Raw genomic sequence first — 24,966 nt, 5'->3', positions numbered from 1 at the left:
CCATGAATGGAAACTTAACGGCACTCGAACGCTTTCTTTCACTATACGCCAAAGTTTGACATGCTCCTCATCTGATATAAATGAAAGAGGCACTTTTCATACCAATGCATCTAACACAACTTTATTATCCCCCCCCCCCCCTGTTGAATAAATGTATTATTACCTATAGTACTTCAAAAGAAAATCAGTCCTGTTTACCGTTTATAGTGATACGTTTATTACCTTCAAAGAATCTCAAAAACGTTTTGAACAGAATACACATGCTAAAGTGACCATTTAACGATCCATCAATGAACCATCCAGCATTTTGTAGATGATTCATACGTAAAGTTGAGGCAAAATCGTATATATTGATAATCTATGTGATTCCAACATTTCTTGTGCGATCAGTCGTGGTGCCATTAACTTCGTATCTCATTTCGTGAAACAAGTCTGCAAATGCATTATGTCTAAGTCGCAATATTGTGACTGTAAAGGTTCCATTCTTCTTTATAAATTTTCCTTCCAGGTATAAGAAACTGTTACTTTATCTTGGTGTTGAATCAGAATTTGCATCTAACCATAATTATTAATCCTCTCTGAAGTAAAAAGTTTGTGGGATAAGAAAAAATTCCTGGCAAGTGAACCGTGGCTGTTATATCGAGTGACATCATTGCGTAGTTTCAATCTTACCGATTTAAGAAACGAGTAATTCTCACATGTTATCACGTCCGTCCACTGTGAAGTGGTTTACTGATGGCCATGCGCACTGCTTTTAAATTTGACAGCCATTCGCTTGAAATTAAGATGTACTGTAACCTCCTCTCCTCAAAAATCACCTAGATTCCCGTTATGGTTCATAATGTTCAACTCGAGATTGTCTAATGTCTGAACATTCATTCGGAGGTGTATCTCAACGAGCTTAAATCCTGGTCCCACTGCAAGGAAAAACCTGTAGATTCTGTGAATTAAGTGACCGTTCAGAACTGAATTCGTTGCAATATTGCACTCACCACAGATTGTGTTGGGAGTATATCCACAGCTTAACCCGATATGTAAATTTTCTCTGTGTCGCTCTCAAAAACTTGGATCCTGGAGGATCCCAGTGGTGCTCCAATTGAACCTGCCTCGCTTAAGTGCATTGTGTACTTAGGCGTTTTCATTTCTGATTTAAATGTTAGTACATTTGTACATAATTTGTACATAAACATTACGTTTGTACATAATTGGAACACTTTTGTAGACCGTTTAATAACTGTACTTAGATCGTCAGTATTGTATGAGCCAGGGGACATTTCCACAGTTTTAATGCCCCTAAGATGTAGTTTATTTTTCACCTCATTAATATATATGATAAATTTAATCCAGCATCCAGTTTAAGTTTTGTGCACATTGCTTTATCAACTGGAAATGCCACAATATTTTGTCTCATGGCTTTGTCACTAGTTCCATGTATTTTCTTGGCTTTCTTTGCTAAAATTTGTCCCATGGCGTGCCATTCGGCCAGACTTTTATTTGCGGCATACGCTATGTCATGTTCCTTGCTGGCATCATGTAGCAGACCAATCTCCTTTTCACGATGAACTAGTCATATTTTCTGCTTCGTTTCAGTCCCACAGAAATTACTGACTCTAGGAACACGAAGAGCAAGATCGAGAACACCACTACCATCTCTGCCGACGAGCATACAATCACTAAAGGTAAGCTACTGCACTGTCCAACGTTTGCGCTCCCTGTTATACATCAAATCATGAGCATTCACTCAACTGTTCTGTGATAATGGAATGCTGACCCATTTCACTAAAGCCTGGTACCCTCGACATCTTATGACATGCACTTCAACAAACTTGGCTGGATCAGAGAATTTCTGTAATTCATCTGTGTAAAAATGCCCTGCAACTTTTTCACATTCGCTCTCCTTTAAGATGTAAGCTCTTGGGTTCTTTCATTACACTTTGGATAGTGTAAATATCAGTGATGGTCAGTGCAGCTAGTAAGATTTCTCAAATGCTGGTCTATATTTTGAAATATGCGCCAAATCAGCTACACTGAATTTCTGCTTGTAGGGATCCACCATTTTAAAGTAAATGAATACTGTATCTAGAAGCGCACATACATTAATAGGCGTCACGTAAATCAAATGATGTCTGCTTCAGTTATACAACGCAATTATTTGTGGGAGAATTTGCATGAACCATGAAGATTACATCCCATCCAAATGTGGTTTTTATTGTTCTGTTCGAACACTGCGCAATACTTACTTCCAAGTGGGAGAAAATTGAATAGTTATTCATCCCATACTGCTCCATTACTGCTTTGAAATACCTGTTGTAAAATTCGTCCCCACAGTAGTTTTCAAGGTTTTCAAGGCACTGATTTGTCCATGTCTGCAGCAATTGTTCAAACATATGTGCAGCTTGCTTTTCCGACTTTTCCTTTACAGGTAGTGCCCAAACAAATTTGGAATACACTACTATAACCAATAGAAAACATTTGATACCTTTATCTACCCATGAATATTATCTCATATCTGTGAGATCAGCCAGCTATAAATCATCCATATTATATGTTATGACACGTTTACAAGGAAATATTTTGGAGTTACCTTACCACCTTCTCCCTAAACATTACTCGATAATGCATCTTTATCAAAACTCTGAAATGACTGATATTATTTCAATACTGTCAGTAGTATTTCCTGCAGCAGTTCATCCTGTGAGCAGTTGAAGGCACTGCACCATTTAGTTAGGGTCGTCATTGTAAATGTACTTCGGAGGTAGATTACTCAGCATTTTATGCTGAAAGTCAGAGTCTTCACCTGCACTCAGTATAACAGTAAAGGCAGGTCTAATGTTATTACTGCATTTCCTACTGTTTGTGCATTTCGTTTGTCCATTTGGGATGTTGTTTCACCTGTGTAGATTATTTATGTGTAGTATTTTGGTTTACACTTCTACCTCTATTGGGAAGTACTTGCAAGTGTTTGATGTTCCTAAGAATATTAGGTCCACTAAACCAGATGTTCACTCATATTTCCTATCCCAAACGTGTATTTCATGCTTGCTTAAGCATATAGGGAGCTTTCCGAATATATATCGCCGATCCTGTGTCACCCGTACGTTGCCTCTATTTCACTAATACTGTGATGACTAATGTAGTTGGTAGTAGTACATCCTTCTTCTTCCTCTTTTTTTTCTTGTTATTTTCCTCTTCTACTTGCATCTCTTGTACGTGTGAGTTATTTGATAGTTTCTCTCACTGGTTGAGTCTTTTCAGGGAGTGAATGATCTTGCCCCAACCGTTATAATTTTAGCAGTCGTAATTTCCAGCGAACAGCCTTCTGCAACTCGGTGAGTTTGTGTTTTGTCATCATACTGCTGCGTACTAAACAGGTTCTGAGATAGTGTACAACTTATGTTGTCTGGGACTAGATGTGGTGATGGGTTGTTCTTATCTTAAATTCTTCTATCTCAGATCCATGTTGATGGTCTCCTTTATTCAAGTCCCTCATCAGGGATTTGTACAAGTAGACTTTCATTACTATTCCCTTGATAAACCTGTCCAGTTCCATTAACTGTGCATTGTGGCTTCTGTCTTTCCTCCTGCACAAGGCTGAATTTTGTCAGTCAACTGTTCCACTTTGGGTTCGTACATTTCGCCTTTCATAGCTGGTGCCTCAGTAATGCTGTTCCATTCCATTAGTCTTGTGTAGATTGCTTCAATTTATCTATCACATAAACATATATGTTATGCCTGTGCACCATCCCCTCGGAATGAGTGCATTGCACCCTTGCTGATTTGTCCATAGTCTACAGTATAGTGACATAGCACCTACCTTCTAAGCAGAATCTCCTTAAAGTTTCATCTGTATTGGTTGTCACTCAATTGTCTCATTTAGTCAATGACCACAGAACCATACTGCATGGTATCAATCCTTGCACATGGCAATAAATTCATTGAATGTCATGTTGGATCGATGTGTCCTTGGTAAATGTGCTTTAAATTCACATTGTCCTGTATGATGGCTATAATAAGCTACACATTAACCCTTACCAATTGCTTCACAATCATGAAATATGTATTGCTCAAGAAGAAGATACTGACTTTCATTTGGTGACCAAAACGAAATTACTTCCGTCTCTGATCCTGGTTTTCTACTGCAATGTTATCATATATGAAAACACTGTTGGGCTTTACATTCTTAGCAAGTGCAATATCACCGTTTTAATTGAATGTCTGGTAGGTTACTCCAACGATTTCACGGAAAATCTCCTGCAATAGCTGGCGTTCGTGCTGAAAGTATGTTTGAGAATATATGAACATGCTCAAAGTCCCCCTCCCTTCACCCCTCCCCCCTCCACCCAAGGATGTAATAACAATATTATAAAGACCTTGCTTGAGCTTCCCATAGTTCGATGGCTCAATAATTATAGCATGTATATCACTGAGAAGTAGAAATCCATTTTTCTTCCTCTTGTTTTCAGTATCATTGCAGCACCAGTCAGTTACTATAACACTCTCGTGGTGAGGTTGTTTTGTCCATTTGACCATGGCCATTACTGCGCTTTTACATTAGCATACAGGGAAATTCGTTTTTTTTATTTATAAACAGTTCAGTATACAGAGTACATGAACACGCTTAAACATTAGCGTAGCTCTGTGCCTAAGTCTTGTGTGGTCATTTCGAACATAGTAACCTGTATTGACACACAATATAGTTAATAAAGCTCAGCATTAGTTTCTACGAGTGGGTGAGGAGTTTTTACAGATTGCTCCATATTCTCTCTTAGAATCGATGTACAGATGGTTGCCAACTTAGTCGACATTCTGGAGCGTGCTGGATCATGTAATTGGTGCACATTATGTTTTTAAATGTATCCTCTTGTAGGTGGCCATATTTTGTCTGGTTATACAACTTAGTTGTTTGTGGACGTCCCCTGCAGAAATTGTATGAGCACCAAGTTTCACTGATGGAGAGCGTACATTTCAGTGGAACAGTTGGTAACTTGCAGTGATGTCTTGCTTACATGAATCCACTCATCCATGGATAACACAACATTGGTATCACTATATCAGAGATTTCCAAAAACCACCACTAGATAGAACTCAAAACCTAACATCATTCCTACACTGATGCATTACCGCCACTGATGTTGAGCTTTTAACTCACGTTAAATAACATTAATTTTATGTCAGAAAACAACTCCTCATGTGAGGGCTGCCGTGCTATGGGTTTCAACATGCTTACCTTCCGACAGTTCTGTATATTCATCGCAGAATAGGATTATCTTTCTGTCTATGAGTGAAGCATGTCATCCACATGGCTACAGTGAGCATGAGTACTGTATTATTTCTTAACTGGCTCTGAGCACTATGCGATTTAGCTTCTGAGATCATCAGTCGCCTAGAACTTAGAAATAATTAAAACTAACTAACATAAGGACATCACACACATCCATGCCCGAGGCAGGATTCGAACCTGCGACCATAGCGGTCACTCGGTTCCAGACTGTAGCGCCTAGAACCGCACGGCCACTCCGGCCGGCTTTCTTAACTCTCATTTAAATACTGACAGCTATGGCAGTGAAGGCATGCTGCAGGCTGCGGCAGCGCCAGCAGAGGCCAGGTGGTGCAAGAGAGTGTCGACCATCACTACACAAAGCTCCATGAGTGGGACAGAGAGCTATCAAGCTGTAGAGCAGTGGGACTAACAGCCAGCAGGCAGGAGGGATGGGACTGTCGTGGTATCCTATTCTGCACACTGCAGGTGCTCACAGTTGTAGCAGTAGGGGAGCCAGTCATACAACTGCTTGGCATATGTGTAACCATTGCTTAATGTGGTCCAGCAGAGGTGGTGATAATAACACGTGTTATGTAGCAATATTTTGTGTGGTAAGTTTTTTAATTTTCTTTGCCTTTGAATATACTTGACTAAAGACATGTTCTAGAATGACTGTGGAAGTAAAATCACTTTTTTCCTTTAAATTTCTTTTTACATCTGTATATACATTCCGTTCATTCCATTATGCAATATTTTGCAAATAATTGGTTCAGTCTCAATCGCATTTAAACCTGTAGGAGCGATGACACACATGGGTAATCTGTATATGCCGCTTATACAGATTTTCTGCTTATTGGGTCAGTTGGTCAACTGTTGTAGACTTAGGCACTGGAGGAATCAGGCATCTATATGTAGCTGTAATTGCATCATCTTTACACTGTGGTTGTGCAGAAAGTCCACGAAGTCATACACTACTGGCCATTAAAATTACTGCACCAGATGATAAACGGGTATTCATTGGACAAATATATTATACCACAACTGACATGTGATTACATTTTCACGCAATTTGGGTTGATATATCCTGAGGAATCAGTACCCAGAACAACCACCTCTGGCCGTAATAACGGCCTTGATACGCTATGGCATTGAGTCAAGCAGAGCTTGGATGGCGTGTACAGGTACAGCTGCCCATGCAGCTTCAACACGATACCACAGTTGATGAACTGGCATATTGTGACGAGCCAGTTGCTCGGACACCATTGGCCAGACGTTTTCAATTGGTGAGAGATCTGGAGAATGTGCTGGTCAGGGCAGCAGTCGAACATTTTCTGTATCCAGAAAGGCCCGTACAGTACCTGCAACATGTGATCGTGCGTTATCCCGCTGAAATGTAGGGTTTCGCAGAGATTGAATGAAGGGTAGAGCCACGGATCGTAACACGTCTGAAATGTAACGTCCACTGTTCAAAGTGCCGTCAATGCGAACAAGAGGTGACCGAGACGTGTAACCAATGGCACCCCATACCATCACGCCGGGTGATGACGAATACACGCTTCCAATGTGCGCTAACCGTTATGTTGCCAAACACGGATGCGACCATAATGATGCTGTAAACAGAACCTGGATTCATTCGAAAAAATGTCTTTTTGCCATTCGTGAACCCAGGTTCGTCGTTGAGTACACCATCGCAGGCGCTCCTGTCTGTGATGCAGCGTCAAGGGTAACCGCAGCCATGGTCTCCGAGCAGATCGCGCATGTCGGCCATGCTGCTGCAAACGTCGTCGAACTGTTCGTGCAGATGGTTGTTGTCTTGCAAACGTTCCCATCTGTTGACTCAGGGATCGAGACGTGGCTGCACGATCCGTTACAGCCACGCGGATAAGATGCCTGTCATCTCGACTGCTAGTGATACGAAGCCGTTGGGATCCAGCACGGCGTTCCGTATTACCCCCCTGAACCCACCGATTCAATATTCTGCTAACAGTCAATGGATCTCGACCAACGCGACAGCAATGTCGCAATTGGATAAACCGCAATCGCTATAGGCTACAATCCGACCTTTATCAAAGTCGGAAACGTGATGATACGCATTTCTCCTCCTTACACAGGGCATCACAGCAACGTTTCACCAGGCAACGCCAGTCAACTGCGTGCATGAGAAATCGGCTGGAGACTTTCCTCATGTCAGCACGTTGTAGGTGTCGCCACCGGCGCCAGCCTTGTGTGAATGCTCGGAAAAGCTAATTATTTGCATATCACAGAATCATCTTCGGCTGCTAGTAGAGTAGTTGTGCAGAATTAACTGTCATTATAGGTCCCTAATTTACATCTCGCTGTTGGAAACGGTCGTTACACCACGTTTTAGACACAAATTAGAATAAAGGTAACAGCGAAAAATAAAATAAAGCCCATGTGACAGGCAAAGTTTCAACATGGCTCAGCCGCCTGGCAGTCCAACACCGTAAGCACTTAACTACGAAGCCATCTGTCTTCTCTGCTGCTCTGTGTTGGACGTCTTGTTCTTGGACCGTTCAATGTTTCTATTTTGCTTTTTTTTCACAGTCCAGTACAACTTCTACTATTTTCTTGCTTGATCTGTGTTCAGTTTTAGACGAGCTATGCACTGGACTCTCTTACTACTAAATCTGAGCGGGGTGCGATGGGGAGCTTCCCTCGTGTGTACGATTCATCACCATTCCCTTATTAACTTCCATATGTTTGGAAGTAAAATGTATATAGTCGATATGTATGGACAAGTAGTGATGGAAATAACTTCAAAAGACACACACATTTACATCAAACACACATGTGTCGTTAATTTTCATGAACTATACTGTGTGTAAGCAATCAGGACTGTCAAATGATGTCGCTGGTGCCCATACAGCAGACCTGCACACTACACTACTGGCCATGGGAACCGTAAACGTTTGATGAGAAGGCGACAAGTCAACCGAATCGTCCACCGGAAAACACGTCAGGTTTGTCATACACGGCATTAGTGACAGAACGTGTGTCATATCATAGGAATCTCTGACGGACGCACTTAATTAGAAGGACTGGTATTCGTATGAATGAGAATGTGATCACTCCCTAGGAAATAATAGTTTGTCACAAACGCTGCAACAAATGAACGCAACTGTCACAATCACAGAGTTTCACTGTGTTCTGCCAAACGTATGTTGTTTAACGTTTTTGAAGTTATATTTCGTATTGGAAGTTTCACTCTTGAATTCCTTTACTGTAACATTGTTCACATCCGTTTAGTTATTGTTTTCATTTCTGTGAGACGTCTCTGTGGTATCTCGACTGCTCTCACTGTTCATGATATTTACTCGTGACGGTAACGTATTCTTACCACATCACAAATGTTCCATAAGCAATGTTTATTATGACAACTGCCTAGACTGCAAAAAGAGAAAAGGTATTTCAATGATCGGACAGACATTTCATAATGTTGTCAAAAAACCACATACAGGGCACGAGGGAGTTTTAAACACGACACGCCCCCTTGGCAGTCCCACACTATAACGCCTTTCCTGTTGCAGCTTGCTTTCTATTGCACTTCTTGTTCTTAGGCCGTCCCCTGTTTCTACTTGGCTTTTTTTCATAGTTCAGCACATCTTCTCCCGGTTTTCATGCTTGATCAGTGTTCAGTTTTTGATGAGCTATCCAATGGGCCATCTTACCACCAAATCTGGGGGTTGTGGAGTGGGGAGTTTCTCTTGTCAGTTCTCACCTTTCTCTCGATGTATTCCATCATACTTCACAGGCAGTTTCGTTTGTACCGCGTATACTGTACTCTAGTGCTAAACCACTGCACGTTCTTCACTTCAATTAATTCGTGAAAGTCCCTATTAGGAGGCAGACATATGATCACACATTTACATTTAGTAGCAGTCCAGATGTAGTTATTTGCGAATTGCAATATTCTAGAACTATTTAACAAAGCTTGTTCCAATGGTTGCTGCTGCTGTGGCTGTGATGTCACACGATAGTCTGACAAACCTGGAAGACCGCCTGTGCGTCGAGGTGGGGTGGCGCAGATAGTGGTATGTCAAACAGCTTCGTAACCTGGTCCAGTATTCCTGGTAGCGCTGCTTGAGCAAGGAAAAAAAGAAAAAGTTAAAATGTAAGAAATTAATAATAATAATTTTTCATAATACTAATAAGGGATGCACAATTACTTACTGTTTTTCTTATTGATAGATCTTTGGCGGCGTTTCATGGTGATCCTTTTGCTACAGTGAACTTACTCTCAATGTCAATCCTCGTACAAATGAATTTATATCAGGATGAAGAAGGGGGAGGTGGAACTCGATTACTATTGGCCCAGTGATGACTTATCTCATGGGTAACATTGTTATAAGAGACTAATGGGCCCATTTGCTCCCATACTGGTACTGATACACTATTTAAATGTTGTATTTAAAGCAATCGTGCAATGGCTCTTTTGAATTACGTCACCAGATGTTCACATTGTTTTATAGTATTTATATGTTCAATTGTTTGTGTTTCTGCTCTGGATGGACCCAGTTCCCTTGTTCTGGGGGCAAATACCAGCCGAAAACCTATAATTTGCATTCGTTATACGATTTTAATGTGTATCTTGTGTATGTTGTAGAGTTTGAGCTCTACCAATCACGCACTCAGCCTAATGACGCCTATTGATGAACTACCTGTTTGAGAGATAGCGCTCAATTTCCCTGTAGGTGGACAGAGTAACTTTAGATTCCACGTAGTAAAATTAGTAAGAACAATGAAATAACAGGTAAAACTCCGTAATATGCATCACAAGAGATCGTGTGAAGGTTACAGAGAAGAACGAGACACAACAGGATACCTTATCTGCTTGGGGTATGTTTAATGTAAAAGTGTATGGTCTAGATTTCACCGTGTAGCCAAGTACTGAAGCGACAGAAGACAATACTTCTTCTATAAACGAATTCGAGGAATGCATTTCAGAGTTGGAGCTGTTATATGCTACAGTGATGAGAATTCGATCAAAACCAGTGTCCACTTTCCATGCATGCTCATCAGACCGCGCGAAACTTTTCGCAAAATTGTCACGTTTTCCTCATAGACAGGAATGGCTCCGCATTCTGTTTTACTTTCTGCGGATCTGATACACACGTCACACAAGTTACGGAAAATTCAGAGCTATTTCTGAAACCAAACATATCGGCAACAACGAATCTTGTTCTATAAACTTGTCAAAGGCATTAAGCAGAATCTGTTTCTCGCTATTTTTAACGGGTTCCCACTGCTATGTTTCTGTACGGTACACGAACCAACGTAGCACATTTTCACAACACTTACGACCGACAATACCACACGAGCTCGATTGGAATAGCAAAGAAGTCAAATTCCTGATGAGATTTGAAGCAAGAACTAGGTGAGCCAAACACGTAATACACTATCAGCTACAAACAGAGAAAATAATACCTAAATAGTTAAAATATGACAATGCACAGAACAAAGTGACACGATTTGCAAACAGATGGCCCGCACGACTTCTCTCCCGTTGGTTATCTTCACGATTGTGGCGCCAGGAAATAAATCTGGCTACACAGTAAAATAACAAAATGAAAACTTGCCAATTCCTGAAAAAGCGGACTCTATACTCGTTTTGTCAAACACTAGCGAAAAGTTGAAGATTAACTAAAACACTGACGTTTTCTGGTTCCTTAATGCGCGGATTTGCGTCATTCACTCTGAAATAACAACGAAATAACTGCCACATGAATAAAGTCTGTCTCTAGTGGAGTCACAACATCTGGTGTCGGTGAACCGCCCAACACCATCTCCTGGGTGCGCATTTGTTTGCATTGGGGTGCAACTTAAGACCAGAGAGGTACAGCAACAGTAGCAGAAACGTTTCAAACAGCACGTGGAGCTCATCCGTCCAAGTGGTCACAGCGAGCGAGTGCTTCACCTAGGAGGCAGCTTCACCAAGCTACAGAAAGGCGGTCGCTACATGGAACTGTTGAGCTACGGCAGTGATAGATACAGTATTTGAAGCTTCACTAGTGAAGTAACCAAGGCTGGACGTCAAGTGGTTTGGGAATTGCAGATACACAAAAACTGGCCATTCAGTTTTACCCAAACATTTTTCACAACTATAGCAATCCGGACCGGCTATTTGTAAAGGCAATTTTGGTAACTAAATATTATGTACGTGATCAGCTTTAATATTCAAAAGAAAATTTCCGGTGAAGAGAGAATATACAAATCGATCGACACGATTCTAACATTGAAGAACCTGTAAACTTCTCTACAGAATTTCTAAGCTCTTTGCAAGTAGCAGGGATGTAATTACACTGCCTTCACTTAATGTTGGATCTCCGACCATACTACTCAGAAGTCACAGTTCATCAAAACTATGTTATAGAACAAGGTTGATCGTCAAACAGCTGATGAATAACATCATGGAAGCCGAACTTATGACTGGGAAGTACGAAGGACACAAACTATTTATCCCAAGACTACCACTGATCTCCAGTGAAATGACGTTCCAATTTTAAAGTCTAATGCTTACAATCAAATTAACCTACAGTTTTACAATTAACGAATCTCAAAGACAACTTTAAAATATTTCGGCATCAACCGCAAAGACTCCTGATTCTCTCACGCTCAACTATACTAGCTTGCTCTCGAGTACGAAATTCGAAAAATTTGTACAGAGATATACCCTGGATGACAAAATGAAAAACGTTCTACAATCACATCTACATCCACACTCCGCAAGCCACCTGACGGTGTGTGGCGGAGGGTACCTTGAGTACCTCTATCGGTTCTCCCTTCTATTCCAGTCTCGTATTGTTCGTGGAAAGAAGGATTGTCGGTATGCCTCTGTGTGGGCTCTAATCTCTCTGATTTTATCCTAATGGCCTCTTCGCGAGATATAAGTAGCAGGGAGCAATATACTGCTTGACTTCTCGGTGAAGGTATGTTCTCGAAACTTCAACAAAAGCCCGTACCGAGCTACTGAGCGTCTCTCCTGTAGAGTCTTCCACTGGAGTTTATCTATCATCTCCGTAACGCTTTCGCGATTACTAAATGATCATGTAACGAAGCGCGCTGCTCTCCGTTGGATCTTCTCTATCTCTTCTATCAACCCTATCTGGTACGGATCCCACACTGCTGAGCAGTATTCAAGCAGTGGACGAACAAGCGTACTGTAACCTACTTCCTTTGTTTTCGGATTGCATGTCCTTAGGATTCTTCCAATGAATCTCAGTCTGGTATCTGCTTTACCGACGATCAACTTTATATGATCATTCCATTTTAAATCAATCCTAATGCGTACTCCCAGATAATTTATGGAATTAACTGCTTCCAGTTGCTGACTTGCTATATTGTAGCTAAATGATAAGGGATATTTCTTTCTATGTATTCGCAGCACATTACACTTGTCTACATTGAGATTCAATTGCCATTCTGCCATTACCTACACCATGCGTCAAATCGCTGCAGATCCTCCTCCATTTCAGTACAATTTTCCATTGTTACAACCTCTCGATATACCACAGCATCATCCGCAAAAAGCCTCAGTGAACTTCTGATGTCATCCACATGGTCATTTATGTATATTGTGAATAGCAACGGTCCTACGACACTCCCCTGCGGCACACCTGAAATCACTCTTACTTCGGAAGACTTCTCTCCATTGAGAATGACATGCTGTGTTTTGTTATCTAGGAACTCTTCAATCTAATCACACAATTGGTTCTGATAGTCCATGTGCTCTTACTTTGTTCATTAAACGACTGTGGGGAACTGTATTGAACACCTTGCGGAACTCAAGAAACACGGCATCTACCTGGGAACCCGTGTCTATGGCCCTCTGAGTCTCGTGGACGAATAGGGCGAGTTGGGTTTCACACGATCGTCTTTTTCGAAACCCATGCTGATTCCTACAGAGTAGATTTCTAGTCTCCAGAAAAGTCATTATACTCGAACATAATACGTGTTCCAAAATTCTACAACTGATCGACGTTGGAGATATAGGTGTATAGTTCTGCAGATCTGTTCGACGCCCCTTCTTGAAAACGGGGATGACCTGTGCCCTTTTCCAATCCTTTGGAACGCTAAGCTCTTCTAGAGACCTACGGTACACCGCTGCAAGAAGGGGGGCAAGTTCCTTCGCGTACTCTGCGTAAAATCGAACTGGTATCCCATCAGGTCCAGCGGCCGTTCCTCTTTTGAGTGATTTTAATTGTTTCTCTATCCCTCTGTCGTCTATTTCGATATCTAGCATTTTGTAATCTCTGCGACAATCTAGAGAAGGAACTACAGTGCAGTCTTCCTCTGTGAAACAGCTTTGGAAAAAGACATTTAATATTTCGGCCTTTAATCTGACATCCTCTGTTTCAGTACCATTTTGGTCACAGAGTGTCTGGACATGTTGTTTTGATCCACTTAACGCTTTGACATAAGACCAAAATTTCTTAGGATTTTCTGCCAAGTCAGTACATAGAACTTTACTTTCGAATTCATTGAACGCCTCTTGCATAGCCCTCCTCACACTACATGTCGCTCCGCGTAATTTTTGTTTGTCTGCAAGGCTTTGGCTATGTTTATGTTTGCTGTGAAGTTCCCTTTGCTTCCGCAGTAGTTTTTTAACTCGGTTGTTGTAGCACGGTGGCTCTTTTTCATCTCTTACGATCTTGCTTGGCACATACTCATCTAACGCAAATTGTACGATGGTTTTGAACTTTGTCCACTGATACTCAACACTATCTGTACTTGAGACAAAACTTTTGTGTTGAGCCGTCAGGTACTCTGAAATCTGCTTTTTGTCACTTTTGCTAGACAGAAAAATCTTCCTACATTTTTAATATTTATATTTACGGCTGAAATCATCGATGCAGTAACCGCTTTATGATCGCTGATTCCCTGTTCTGCGTTAACTGTTTTATATAGTTCGGGTCTGTTTGTCACCAGAAGGTCTAATATGTTATCACCACGAGTCGGTTCTCTGTTTAACTGCTCAAGGTAGTTTTCAGACAAAGCACTTAAAAAAAATTTCATTGGATTTTTTGTCCCTGCCACCCGTTATTAACGTTTGAGTCTCCCAATCTACATCCGGCAAATTAAAATCTCCACCTAGAACTATAACGTGGTGGGGAAATCTACTCGAAATATTTTCCAAATTATCCTTCAGGTGCTCAGCCACAACAGCTGCTGAGCCAGGGGGCCTATAGAGACATCCAATTAGCATGTCTGAGCCTGCTTTAACCGTGACCTTCACCCAAATTATTTCACATTTCGGATATCCGTCAATTTCGATCGATTGTATTACACTTCTTATCGCTATAAACACGCCTCCCCCTTCACTGTCCAGCCTGTCTCTGCGGTATACATTCCAACCTGAGTTTAGAATTTCATTACTGTTTACATCTGGTTTCAGCCAACTTTCTGTCCCTAGTACTATGTGGGCATTGTGACCGTTTATTAATGAGAGCAGTTCTGGGACCTTTCTATAGACGATCCTGCAGTTTACTATTAGCACATTAATATTGTTATTCCCTGTTGCATTTTGCCTGCTCCTACCTTGCCGCGTCTCAGGAGGCATCTCGTCGGGCCTAGGTAGGGAATTCTCTAACCTAAAAAATCCACATGTGCACTCCACACGTACTCTGCTACCCTTGTAGCCGCTTCCTGCGTGTAGTGCACGCCTGACCTATTCAGGGGGACCCTACATTTCTCCACCCGATAGCGGAGGCCGAGAAATTTGCACCCCAGATCTCTGCAGAATCGTCTGAGCCTCTCGTTTAAGCCTTCCTCTCGGCTCCAAACCAGAGGACGGCGATCGGTTCTGGAAACGATACTACAAATAGTTAGTTCAGATTCCACCCCGCGAGCGAGGCTTTGTGCCTTCACCAACTCCACCAACCGCCTGTATGAACTGAGGATGACCTCTGAACCCAGACGGCAGGAGTCATTGGTGCAGACATGAGCAACAATTTGCAGTCGGGTGCACCCAGTGCTCTGTATCGCCGCCGGCAGGGCCTCCTCCACATCTCGGATGAGACCCCCCGGCAAGCAGACAAAGTGAACACTGGCCTTCTTCCCCGACCTTTGCGCTATTCCCCTAAGGGACCCCATCACCCGCCTAACGTTGGAGCTCCCAATCACTAATAAGCCCCTCCCCCAGTGTGCCTGCTCGTACCTTGCTGAAGGAGCGGCCACATGTCCACTCACTGGCAGAGCGGGTGATGCCACACGGCCAGCCTCCATATTGACCCTCCGCCTCGTGCACTGCGAACGCCGCTGAACCCGCCACTCCCCCTGGGGAGAGGGTGGCCCAACCGCGCCCGGTACCCGCCAAGATGTCTCGACAGCAAGGACAGTGGGTGAAGCATGTAACACCTGGGGTGTACCATGCGACGCACCAGACTCCCCACTGCCGCTACACTCCGAGGCAGCAGTCTGAAGACGGCTGACCGCGGCCATCAACACGTTCAGCTGTTCGCGAACAGTGTCCACCTCCTCCTGCGTCAGTACACAGCATTCACACATCCTACCCATCCTAAGAAATCAGTTTATTGTAGAGAGTTAATCAACTTTTAACTAGACTGCTAATTCACTAAAGGCGGCTGATAGTTGACTAAACTGTGGTTACTAGACACTTCTTGTAGAAAATAATGAAAATAGCACTACCTGTCTCTGGACTATATTCAAAACAAAAACTAGCACTACTGGCACTATGTCTGACTAAAGGGACTCTCTCTGACTGTATTCAAAACAAACACGAAATCTATGGAACACTATTACTAGCACTCGACAATTAAAGCTTCCTAAAAGCAAAAACACACGGAAGAAGAAGTGACAAGCAAGAAAAATACAGTTAATACTTAAATTAACGTAGCTCGCTGCACAGCAGACGTGACGCAGACGGCAGTTACGACGACACGACACGTTGTTACAAACAAGCATTGAAAATAATTAGAATATGTTTTCAATAACTTTTTTACCTTTTGTACTTTAAAGTTAATGCTTTTACTCCAACTAACACACAATCTCATATCAATTTCCTGTACGAAGCTGCGTACTCCAGCTACCGTACCAATAATAAGAACAATAACGTCTTGATAGAATATATGCACGCACATGTGTGTGTGTGTGGATGGGTGGGTGGGTGTACAGTGGTGTGAAAAATCTACTTGATGGTGGCAGCACTAAGCTGGGCCTATGTATTCTGTGCAGTTAGCTGAAACTGATATGTACAATGAATAAGAAACAGAAGTAGCTGTGCAGTTGAAAATGGGCAATGTGGGCACCAACATGTATATGATTAATGAAAGTGGAATTCGCATTCTCGATGAATAAGTAATATTTAATTTTGGCCATACTCAAAATGTTTGCACCAGCATTGTTGATTGTCATAAAGCGTTCCAACAAACACCTGCACAGGTGAGTATCCATTCTGACAGTCATGTTCTTAATGATGAGCTTGTGGATCCAGAGTAAGCTGATGTTTTGTGGGCTAATTTAGCTCCTGTTACCAATGAATGCTGGAAAGATGAAAAAGCGAAATCTCATCTTTTACTGAAAAGGAAACAAGGGAGATTAGACTTCAATGTTCTGTCGACGGCGTCATTAGAGATGAAGTGCAAACTCACATTCGAGAACGATGGGAAAGGATATCAGCTACGACATTTCAAAGGAACCATTATGACATTTGTCTTGAGGGATATAGTGAATCATGGGAAACCTAAATGTGGATAGCTGGACCATGACTCTAACTGCCATATTCAGAATGTGAATCCAGTATCTCTCCACTGCACCACCTGGTTCGGTGTTTTCGTGGAAGACGGTGTCATAAGGTTCTGGGAAACGACGTATGCATGTATGTAAAAGGATGAGGAAGATTTCGAAGTTGGTGTTTGGGATTATCACTCTAAGACAGATAAGTTGTTTTTGCTCAAGGTGTGAGACAATCAGAATTGGTTAAAAAGTTGAACTTTGCATGAGCATAATGTTAGAAATGCTGATGTTGTTAAAATATTTTTACAGGAGGTAAAGCTGTAGATACATTCAACAATGTGCAGATAATGAGACTGGTGAATGGGCAAAGTAGACTGCGAGTCTGAGAAGCTGTGCGATCTGCATAACAGGCATGTCTTTAGAAAGCCAGTTAGGTTACATAAAACCAGAGAACTATATTTCTACATTCAGAAATAACATCATGAATGTGATTTAAAATATGTAGTGAGATGGTAAAGACTCCCCCATATTATGTGTCTTCCTTGCAATACAGAGCTATAGCTGTACTTGATTTTCGGTATTATTATGACTGCATTTCAGCCCAAGGCGAAATGTTGATTAGAGTACTGACATTTATGTTATGTGGAGGAGTTTTATTTTAGTTTTGTCAAATGTGGTGTTATTACACATATTTTCTATGTGTATTTTTCAATAGTAGTTTATATGTGTATTTTCTGTTATTGCCAGTGTATAGTAAAAAGGTACTCACAAATGAGATGCGGGTAAAAGCACGTGTGTCTGGGTTTGAATGAATGCTGTTGATAGTTTTCTGTTATTTTGTGGACTGAGATTTATTTACTGTCGTTCTTTTAGGTATGGGATTCGATTAATTTTGTACTTGATTTATGGCTACTTTTGGTTTATTTGGGATATCTACGCCCAAGTGGTTTTGTTATTAATGGACATAAGATGGGTTATTGGCCTGAATTTTAAGACAGTGAGAAGAATTTATCTCTTTGCTGCGTACGTATTTGAGACATCTGTCTCTGGATGGATCATTGTATCAGTTGCATTTATTCGTTGATTCTTGCTTGTACCATATCAGAGTGATGGAATGTTCTTCTCAAATCCTTGACTTTTTATATGTTTTGATTACTTTTCCAGAGAGGTCTGAGATGTAAAAACTGCAGACCTTCAGCCACCAGCGAGCACTGTTCCAGACGTCCACGCTTCTCTTCTTGTGGAATGGGTTCGACAGTTAATATAGCTCCTGAGCCGTCTAATGAAGATCACGTAACGTCACTACCAAGCATGTTGACGGCTAGGAGTAGTAGAGTTTGTTGAGGGTTGGCCTGTTGTTGACTAGATAATCCCGACTTGTAATGTTATTTTTCATGAGTATCATTAGATTCAAAACTGTTTCCTTAAAGTACTTTCCGGATTTCTTAATTACGCTACTTTTTCACGTATTGTGGCTGTGATTGCAATCAGAGAAAGAGAGCAAGTTAGGACTATGCAGGGCGGGGGCATTGTTCTTTATTTAGAACCGTATGAATGTGGAACGTATTAACTCCACAGATATTATCCGGAGAGAGTGTCGCATGAAAATTCGAAGAAGAATGAGAGGCAATATGACACAGAAAGTGTTAACTCTTACTGTAGAGAGAACAGCCAGATGAACGATTCTTTCTTCGAATCTCTTTCTCTCTATTTTTTCTCCTGGGAGGTAGTCTGCAGAAGCTCTACAACGTCCCTTGTGGCTATATTATTGGAAATAAACATATTCAACCAAATTTACGAGAATATATGGTGAATGTTTTAAAATTGAAGGGCAACATTTCCCGGGGTCTTCGCAAATTGATCAAAGCAGAACTGAAGAGAAGGATATTTCGATGTTCCCAGAACCAAGCCAACGGCCTTGACGCTGTCGAACTAGGCTAGAATTTGGATGGTTCACTGTCTGAGTCTGCCGAGCACTGTTGGTAAGCGGGTTGCACTCGGCCCTTGTGAGGTCAGTTGAGGAGCTACTTGACTGAGAAGTAGCGACTCCGGTCACGAAGACTGACAACGGCCGAGAGGGCGGTGTGCTGACCACGGGATCCTCCATATCGACGTCCAGTGGCGTCTGTGGACTGAGCACGTCACGCCGATTGCTCGATATCTTTGGGCTGCACAAGACGCGTTCGGACAGAGTGAGAGTGAGAGAAAGAATCCTCGAAGATTATCAATTTAACCTGGCCACTCACAGAACACGAGTCAGCACTTTATTGTTGCAACTGTTTCCCATGTATGGAAAATCAAAAAGTTAAGTTATTAATTCTAAGACTATTTCCAGTGAATAGAAGAGTATTTTAAAATAATAAAATTTGTACCGAAATGCAAATTTTAGGATATCACCAAGAAAACGTGCTCAAGATTGCGGTACAACAAAGGTGGAATTTTTTCTTCGAATGGTTGATTAGCAGTATCAACTCAGAGAGGCATTTGAACTGTTTATTGCTGTGTAGTTATAGTTTATACTTCTACTACTGTCCTTAACGGCTTCTCTTGGATAGGATTAACTTTGTACATCACAATATAACCAACTGTTCTCTCAATGGATGCTTGTATTCCCTACTTCGAAAACTCAGTTCAGTTTTACCACTCGCTTCTGCTCTCTCTCTGAGGATGTTCTAGCTGATGGTGTGTATCTGCTTGGTCTCCTCATTGAATACAGCACTGAGATGTCATTATCAAGTCACTGAATTTCTTCTCCATTAGAAGATTCTGACCAGAAAAGCGTGTGAGACAACTATTTCCTTGCTTCTGACGACCAATTGTGATTTTACAGAGTGTTTCGAGGCCTTTGCACCTAACGTCTAGGGGTGATATATCATGTCGTGGGGGGCAACTTTTATTAGAGACAAAAGATTTGGTGACGCTTCCCGTCGACGCTAGGCCACTTTTATTATACGAGGGTTATTTGGGAAATAAGGTAAACTCGGTCGTGAAATGGCAACCGGAGCGATAATGAAAAATGTTTCATTTGCAACAGTGTACTTCACCTTCCAGCTACTTTTCTACACAGTCGCCGCTCAGACATAGACATCTGAGGCAGCACTGTACCAACTTTCCAATACCCGCGTCATGGAAGGCGGCCTCCTGTGCTTTCCGCCACTTCTATACGACGCTCTGCAGTTCGCTTTACTATAATGTTGTCTTCGTAGCCAGCTCTTCATGTGAGCAGCGAGCCAAGTCGGGGCTGTATGGTGCGTGATTAAACACTTCCCATGGAGAAGGCTGTAGAGGCGTCCTCATTGTGCCTGCTGAGTGTGACAGAGAACTGTCGTGAAGAAAATACATAATGGCTACCCTACTCGCACATGCGGTAGCGTGAAATCAGGGGAAACATGTCAGCGTCAGTGGTCAACCCTAGTTGGCGGAAGCCGCTGATGTTCTAGGTATCTTTAAGTGCTCACTGTGTGTTGAGGGTTGAAAAGAACGACGTGACGGTATCTATGGGTATTCTATAGATACTACCCAACACATCTGTGCTAAGTTTCATTGGATTTTCACTATTGTTTCCGTTCGTGTTCTATGGGACAGCCGGCCGGAGTGGCCGATCGATTCTAGGCGCTTCAGTCTGGAACCGCGCGACCGCTACGGTCGCAGGTGCGAATCCTGCCTCGGGAATGGATGTGTGTGATGTCCTTAGGTTAGTTCGGTTTAAGTAGTTCTAAGTTCTAGGGGACTGATGACCTCAGAAGTTAAGTCCCATAGTGCTCAGAGCCATTCTATGGGACCACATTTTCCGAACAGACGGCAGGGCATAGGCATTCTGCCCCATAGCTATATAGTCCACATGAAATGATAACTTTCGACGAAGAAACAAATTGTGGTATCTCAATCTACTATGTTCAAAGAATTTCACCCAACCAATTATTATACTCTATAATGCTGGTGAAGAAACAATGCGCCATCAACTCAGAGGTGGGTAATTACCGGTGAGGTGAGGCAATATGACTGGAACCTTACAACTGGCGACTATGTCGGACGAAGACTTCATCGTAGCCTTTGGAGATGGGGAATGAAACAAATCGATGGTAAATGGTGAGTGCACAGCATCCCATCACAGCAGCGCCTCGCTTTGCTAGAAACAACTGCGGAAAGGACTGATAATTTCTGTACTATAAGCTTTGAACGGGAGTGACTTTCAGAAACAACAGGCCACGTGCTACCTTTAATTAGCAATGCTAACAGTGAAGCTGCCATCATGAGTGTAAATCAATACGGAGGTCAGCTCAACCGAAAATATTGATTCTGAAATCCACTCGGGATTAAAAAAAAAAAAGCCGTAGCTTAAAGTGTGAGAGTAACGAACGTGATGATCCGGTAGTCAGCTCAACAATAAAACCCACCACAACAGCGGTCAGCCATGAACCAGAAACTGGTCGATCAAGTCAGTTATTTGAGTACATAAAGCAATGAATACTGACGTTAGAAAGCAAAACGCATTAAGCAGCGAAATGATGATCTTAGACAGCAAAATAATTATCTGGGGTGTACTGATGATCTTCAACATAAATTAAATTTCGAGAAGCATTAGAAAAGTCCCGAAGAAAACTCGCAATACGTTCGAGGAAAAAAAGGATGATCTACGCAAAGAAATAGTGACGGAACAATCCAAGCACAAATCAGTATATGAAAGATTGGAACCTTTGCAATACGAAGATCATGTCCACGATGGATTCGCAATCGATCAGTTGGAAGATAAATCATTGCGGAGATCAACGTAGAAAAGAGTGATCGTTTATAGTATGACAGTCAATCATTAAAATTGTAGTTGACGTTCATGAACAGTAGCTCTACCATGCCACTAAATCTGAACACATGCATGAAACTGCTGTGTGCTAGAACGAAAAATCAATAATACAATACAAGAAAAATATCGTGGTATGCTGAGTACAACGCCATACACGATTGTTGGCATCAGAATTGGTTCACGGAAGTTTTGCGAGTCCAACACAAGGGGTGTCTACCTTATTTCCATGTGCCAATTGAAACATGCTTTCTCAACATTCCATTCTGAGAAAGAAAAAGCATACAACTACGTGAACAGTTTGAAAGAAGTGTACGTACTTGGAGTATGAGAGCAGCTGACAGTCACAGTAATTTCAGTGAAATTCCGGCTGCCATTCTGAATAATTTTTGAGTCTGACAAATAATTGAGGCCAGACAAGAAAAAATTTTGACTCCGTCATGTTACTTCCTCATTTCTGGTACCATAAGTTAAATTTTTGAGATATACTGGCACCGGAACGTATATCTGAATTAGCCTGTCAAAAACAAAGACCTGAAACACACCGAACGAGGTGGCGCTGTGGTTAGCTCACCGGACCCACCTCCGAGAGGATGATGGCTCCAATCTAAGTCTTACCATCCTCATACAGTTCTGTGATTTTCCTAAATTCATACAGGCAAGTGCTAGGAAGCTTTCTTTCAGAGCGCGCGCTGATTTCCTTCTCCATCCTTGAAACAATATCAGCTTATGTCCTGACCTTAATGAAAGACACTGACGAGGCATATTTCTGTGCGGAGTTGATTTTGATACCATACTGAATTTTGACTCGGAGGCAGGTGCATTAACAGAAAAATCATTTCAAGAGCTTAACTATGGCGTAGAAATGCCTGTTTTTACTGTAAATGGACTACGAATTGTGGCCGCAGTTGGAAATCGAAGTTAGACAGTCCGAGAACAAGTTGGTTGAAATACTCAATTTTAGAAGATGATCTGAATCACTCGCTTTTGTTATTCTGTTTTTGAGCGTTGGAATCATATTTGATACCGGTTACACGACAGAAAGATGTTGCCGATTAGAAGGTTTAATTACGAAAAGAATCAGGGAGGAGGGATGAAAATTTGATTTAAAGAAATTGTAGATGTGAATTGTGAGGTCGCTGGCTTAAAACTTCTTTTTATTTTCACGAAAAAAGAAACGGGAGTTGCGACTCCATAATTTCGAGGGAAAGGTAACGACATGGAGACGCGTAATAACGTTGGAATCGCGTTGGAGTCATATTTGATACCGGTTACACGACAGAAAGATGTTGCCGATTAGAAGGTTTAATTACGAGAAGAATCAGGGAGGAGGGATGAAAATTTGATTTAAAGAAATTGTAGATGTGAATTGTGAGGTCGCGGGCTTAAAACTTCTTTTTATTTTCACGAAAAAAGAAACGGGAGTTGCGACTCCATAATTTCGAGGGAAAGGTAACGACATGGAGACGCGTAATAACGTGAATGACGCAGCTGCAGCTACTCGATTGAAACTAAATACGTTAACGGAACTTGACGAGAATCAAAGGAAAGAGTTGAAAACATATTGCGGTACCACCAAGATATATTTTTATCCTACCCCTGATTAATTAAATTAGTTAAAAGCTCATGAAGCATATTGACCAAGAAATGCAGAGAACGCAACATATGGCAAATCATTATGCTATCAGAGAGTGCCCATAACAGTCCCATCCTTGCAGTAATGAAGCAAATATGAAGAGTAAGGATTGTATTGGGTGCCACAGCAGTCAGCATGATCATTTCTTCCCAAAAGGGATCAACCTGAGAGCTTGGGGAAGTTATTACAACTGTATAATGGCGTCAATTGTTTGAGCTGTTTAAATGTCACTAGTAATTACTGGCATCTTTTATTGTACCCAGAAAACCGAAAATACGTTGTATTTCGACACATCAGTAGAGCCACCAATTTAAGAGAACCTCATTTGATTTCAGTGTGTATAGTGTGTCACCTTTATGAGAGCGCTTGACTAGGTGTTAGGGCCAGAACTTCTTAAGCCTTCGCAGCGTACGTTTATTATATCTGAATTGGTACAATATCTTGGGAGGAACACCTCGACGTCTTACATTGTGTCTACAGTGCATTTACGAGAGTTGGCTTTACCATAAAATCCGCGAAGGCGGTGTTTGTAAAGAAGAATATGTGATTTCTCGGGCACGTAATTACGTAAAAGAGCATGGAACCCTAGCCAGAGAAGATAAGACAATTGAGAAGTTCTCTGTATCGACGCGTCGAAAAGAATTGAAAGTATATTTAGGATTCGCTAGGTTTTCCCGTTGCTTCTTTGCTCAACGTAGTCTTCCATCGCATCACCCATTGAAATTACTAAAGAAAGATGCAGAATGGGCCTGGGGAGAGGAGCAGCAGAATGCTTTGGAAGAAATTCTTTCGGACTTGTTATCAGCATCAATTCTAAACCTTTTTTATGTAACACAACAATTTCACATAGGACCAGTTGTCAATGAGTTTTAGATCAATTATCTTCTCTTTCAAGTGTACGAGGTCGACCGTCGAAGTGATCAGCGCACGATTAATTGCCTGGGAAAGAAAATACCCCGTTACTGAGAGATAAATGTCGGCCATCGCTTGCAGCTTTAGTAAATTTAAAGTCTATCTGGTTTCAAAACACGCCACGGTGCTCACAGACTACAAAGCATTACCATTTTTAGTGAAATGTAATGTGACGCACGACTGCCTGACAATATGAGCATTCGCACTTCAATAAGACTATTTAAACTGCATGAATATCAAGGAGAAGTAATATTATTCTACTGTGCTGTCACGATGATCAGAACCCCCAAAGAAATAAATACAGTGTATCAATGGTCAAAGAAATTTGTATGAAATACATTGTGGCAGGTGGGAAAATCGTTAAGAAGTTACTGAGGAATAACAAGGTCGAACATGATGGAGCTGAGTTCTTGAAGATGACCAGGGTAGGTGTGACGATCTTTTAGAAACGAAGGAAGAGTCACACGTATTACTGTAAGCAACAGGGTGTACATCGCCTGACAAAAAGGTGAAGAAACTGACAGACATGATCGGATGTCAGTGAAACGTCATGCACATATGCGTCAGGTACGTAAATGATTAGAGTTAAAACTCTATTTGGCAGGTGGAACTGCCACCATACTGCATTAGAGTTTTTCGTGCTGTTAC

The sequence above is a fragment of the Schistocerca serialis genome, chromosome 1, assembly GCF_023864345.2.
Source record: "Schistocerca serialis cubense isolate TAMUIC-IGC-003099 chromosome 1, iqSchSeri2.2, whole genome shotgun sequence".
In the NCBI taxonomy this organism is placed as follows: Eukaryota; Metazoa; Arthropoda; class Insecta; order Orthoptera; family Acrididae; genus Schistocerca; species Schistocerca serialis.
The sequence above is the reverse complement of the archived record's forward strand: the minus strand, read 5'-3'. Positions refer to the sequence as shown.